Source organism: Berghia stephanieae, chromosome 5, assembly GCF_034508935.2.
Source record: "Berghia stephanieae isolate SIO BIC M18660-M18661 chromosome 5, UCSD_Bste_1.3, whole genome shotgun sequence".
Taxonomy (NCBI): domain Eukaryota; kingdom Metazoa; phylum Mollusca; class Gastropoda; order Nudibranchia; family Aeolidiidae; genus Berghia; species Berghia stephanieae.
Window position 1 is genome coordinate 7,341,812 of NC_088364.1, and position 5,000 is coordinate 7,346,811.

The window sequence follows — 5,000 nt, forward strand, 5'->3', positions numbered from 1 at the left end:
AAAAATTAAAGCAAATAATTAACGATGTGAAATTGAATATAAGCTTCAATTTAATATACGAAAACAGAAAGGAGGGCTTTAGAAAGGAGGCTCCCCTTGGATTTTCAGCCCCCGCTAGTGGGGGCCATTGGTTGGATAACGATTTCAAGCAAAACTACCGCTTTTCTGCCTTGGTACATTGCCGTCGAATGCGCAATAATTGATTCTGTTCTTTTAATTTCGGTACTTCATATTAATTTGGTTAATTGGCGACCAAACGTTTTAAAATAATATTTCTTAGGTCTTGAACTATCTGAATATGCTCAAAAAAAAGAGTGAACTATCAAAATTTGTACTTGAACGTGTAAACTATTTTTTATGACGGCCGCTTACAAACTGAGTGATTAGGTTTGGTTTCTTTTCAAAATCGAAAGTAAGAATCTGCAGAGGATGTTTCATGACTGGATATTTATCGCGCCACAATCTTTGAAAAGTTGTAAGTACTAATTAAAATTTACTATCTAAGAAATGTTTACAACCTAGTATTTGGCGGTAATTTCTGCAGATGATAGACCCATTGTCATGATTGCTATTTCTATCGATTCGCTCGTTGGCTAGTCCTAGATCGTGATCAGACTGATTTGGATTACTGTACTGTTTCTTTTTCTTATTGTGGAGGCCTGTGGCTTTATATTTGTCTTTTTTCCATGTATGATTTACTGATATTAACTTTATTGTCGTAGTCTAGTGCGTTATTCTTGGGTGATCCCTTCGCTCGTCACGTCATCTTCACCGTAATACTTAGAGACTAACAGAACTACACCTTAGACTTAGTCCTTCTACTGCACTGTAGTCTACTCATAGTGTGCAATTGCTAGTACTGCATTAACCATTGTTTTTTACCTAATGATTGTGGATCCGATGTGACCATATGGAATGGAACTTGTAATCTTAATATATATCATATATTAGTAATGACTTAAATGGATCTGATGTTGCTGTGATATGGCTGTCTATCCTATTGGATTAGTACCCTGCTGATATAGTTTTCTTTTCCATGTTTTGCCTCACGTGAACTTTTACCTCTCGTGAATCTGATGTTGATGGACTTGATTTGCTAGCAATTTCAAGATGGGGAAAAAATGTGGTGTTGCGAATTGCAATGGCAATTACAATGAAGCCAACAAATGTCGTGTGTTCAGATTGCCTAAAGAGGAACAAGAACAGCAAATATGGTTAAACAAACTCCCTCCGCGTGATAATTTTCAACCACATCCGACAGAATTTGTAATTTGTGAAAGACATTGGCCTGCAGGTGTTCCAATGAAAATTCTACCTGGTGGAACCGATCGTCCAAAAGTCTCTCCAAGCATCTTCAATGTCCCTCAATCAGTCCTTCCTACAGAAAAGCCACCTCCGCGCCCTCCTCCAGCAGAAGACAGACAACTGGAGTACTTCTTCAAAATCGACAAAATTAGTTCTTTTGAAGACTTTGAGCCAGAGAAACACCTCTTTAAAAAGTACGGCTCCAGCAATTACAAATTACTTACATCGAAATGTAAAGATAAACATGTATTTGTTTTCATGACGGAGAACTACAGTGAGAGCTATTTGTCTGTTATTGTACATAATAAATCCACAATGTGTTCCCCTCTTACTATGTCAGCTTTTAAAAATGGACTAAATGTTTCATTTGGAAAGATATTAAACCCTAACAATGGCCTTTCTTCCTATACCCAATTCATGGAAGCTATTAATTGCGCCCTCAATTATGACCCTCCTTTAGATGGCCTGCTCGACAAGGCAATTATGGTCCTTCAACAGTCTACTGAATCAATGGATGTGAACAAGTCAAAAAAGCTTACTTTTATTACAAGGCAGCGACAGCTTTTAAGACGGAAAGAATATTTAACAAATGATTACTGCTTCGCTGTTGAAATATTTCCCAAATGTAGCTACGAGCAATTAAGAGAAGTTCTTGTGTTGCCAAGTAAAACAAAACTGCAAGCAATAGTTTCTGCCACTGATGTGCATCATGGTCTTCGACGAACTTGTAAGAAATTAGATGACAAACAAAAAGTATCATTTTTGCTTGTGGATGAAGTAAAAATCCGTCCATCTCTTTCTTTTTCTGCTGGCGTTTTGAGTGGTATGGCTTTGAATAATCCAAATGAGAAAGCAACATCAATGCTGTGTGTAATGCTCAGATGTGTTCATGGAGGTCCAAGCATCATGGTGTCAGTGAATCCTGTTCATAAGTTGACTGCGAAATACCAATTTGATATTGTGAAAACAGCTGCAGCTGCTGTGGAAAGGGCCGGGTGCACTGTCATTGGATCCATAACTGATAATCACAAAATCAACCAACAGTACTGTAAATTGTTTTCAAGAATTACAGATTATCAAGCTAGACATCCCTTGGCAGAAGACAGAGTTTGGTTTTTACTCTTCGACACTGTTCATATTATAAAATGTATAAGAAATAATTGGATCACCGAGAAGCAGCAGCTGTTGATGGGAAGAAGGTTGGATGTTTTGATGATGTTAAAAATTTGTATGACTCGGAGAGATCCAATATATTAAAGATGACACCCCTAACCAACTCAGCAGTACGACCAAGCCGCATCCAGCTACAGAATGTTAAGCTTGTACTTCAAGTATTCAATGACAAAGTTGTTGCTGCACTGAATTTGAAAGATGCTGCTGAAACCGCTGACTTTATTGAAATGGTATTGGAGTGGTGGAAAGCCATGAATGTGTGCAGGAAAGGACAAGACTTGAGGACAAGAGATCCGTGTAGTCAGGTGCAGCAACAAAGTTCAACTAACCTGCAAGTGTTTCTTAAACGTTTCCAAAGTGGCACCTCTGGACAAGGAGCTTGTCGACAGAAATGCTTGACTCATGACACACACAAGGCTCTCCTTCAAACTACCCAGGGAATGATTGCTGTTTGTCGGTATCTTTTTGGTGTAGGATATGACTATGTCCTGCTCCGAGAGATTCAAAGCGATAGGATAGAAGGAGAATTTTCTGTGTATCGACAGTCCACAGGTGCAAATGCATTTATGAATGCAAGCGACGTCTTTACATCATACAAAAAGCGATTGACAAAATTTGCTGCCTCTTTCTTGGAATTTGTCGAGATGGATCAAAGCACCTCCCGGAAATTTCACTCTTGCTATGCAAAATTGACATACGATGATGCGTCATGGATTGAACAGTGCATGAGTGACATCTCCTTGACGTGTGAGGAAGAGAGCTCAATAGCATACGTTGCTGGATGGTTGGAAGCGAAATGTGTTGCTGAGCTGCAATTTGATGATGATGAAGAACCCCTCCTGTCAACAGAGGCAAAGGATTTTATTGAAGAAGTTTCTCGAGGAGGACTGAAAGTGCCCCATCTCTCAACATATGAATTTGTGAAAGTGGGACTTTGCTTCATGAAAAAACATAAGAGCGAGCTTGTTGTCGCCAAAAGTTAATACGAGTTTTGTCAGTCATAAATTCTTTTTACGATTTTGAACTCAATTCAAAATCCCTTTTGCGACGATTGGCAAACGTTTTGCTTCATGGCCTCCACAAGTTGGACAAAGACCATGACAAAAATTCCATTCTCTACCAAACTTCCATCAAGAAAGCCCGATTGGCAGATTAGGAAAGTAAGATGATTGATTAAGTATGTCTTGAAAGTGTGGCCATTAGTTATTCTGTCATATTGTAGCAAGCACGATTGTTAATAACTCTTGCTGAGACTTTTGATATAATGCACGTACCTTTCCCAGGTCCTCTTTTATGAATAATGTTGAACTTATTAATCACTTTAATGACTGTTTTGGTCTCTAAAAATAAGAATCATATCAAAAAACGATTTGTTTGTGATTGAAAATGATTATCTAATACTGATCTCATGGCCTCTAGTGTTAACAGTAATTAATATTTTCTTGTGGGATCATCCTCCACAGATTGCCCCCTACATTGTACAGCTCCTCTTCTATTCCTCCCATGTTTCATCTTCATCATTCAGATCATTTATCACTGTTCCTGACAGGTCAGCGATTTATTATTTTAAAATTGTTTTGGAAGAATTTTGTTTTTTGGTTCAAGGAGTAGTGTTTCGCAGATGTTCAGTCTTCGCTTAGCAACTGAGTGTACAGGGATCGATTCCGTCCACTGCACTGTGTGACTATGAGTGAGTCACCTTGCCTCTAGCTTGTGGGGCGCTGCACTACGGCTGACCCACCAGTGATGGTATATATCAACATTGTTTAGACAAATTTCCCTTATAGGGATGAAATATAGTAATATAGTGTTAAAAAAGAAAAAAATTTCGAGAGACTAAAACTGCAATTGTGATATGTGTCCTGGAATAAATATTGTGAGTATTGTTCAGTGCACTTTTATAAATTATTTAAAAGAAACTATGTCTCTTTATTACTAGGTAGTGCATCCCTTAGTAGATATTTTGGTATTCATATTTTTCTTGGGATCATCCTCCACAGATTACCTCCCTTTGTTGACATTTCATCTAATTGCTCATCCTCATCATCATCTTACATATGATGTATACTAATTAATCAACCTTGTAAAGAAATCATCCTGATTCAATCACTATAAGGTCAGTTTTTAGAATATCTAACTACTCATCCTTTCTGTTTCTTGGCTACTCTTATTCACTACTTATAATAATAATCATTCAATATTTTTTTGACCCAGAACTCACATTTATTCTTTAAAAGGGCAGATTTTGCCCTATTATACCTTAGCGAAATTTTGGTGTGAATTTTCAATATTTTTTAGTTGGCCCCCACTAGCGTTGTCTGAAAATTCGCCATGATTGTCCTTTCAGTATAGTTGTCCTTGGAAAACAGATGAAAATGGACGTTTCGAGTTTCCCCCTTTATCAACAAAACAGGATGAATGAAACACTACAGACGAATGAGATGATGTCACATGAGCAGAGATATGACTTGTTGTTTTTGTTGCAAGTTGACTTACTTTCTTATACCTCTGTGATGTTTTAT

The 5,000-nt window shown here is 37.7% G+C and overlaps 1 protein-coding gene across 1 annotated transcript in view; it reads right to left on the reverse strand.

The window, feature by feature from the left end:
- Positions 1–5,000, reverse strand: part of LOC144972330 (vitamin D3 hydroxylase-associated protein-like) — a 32,803-nt gene that overhangs the window by 21,837 nt on the left and 5,966 nt on the right. The gene's annotated exons all lie outside the window — the stretch shown is intronic.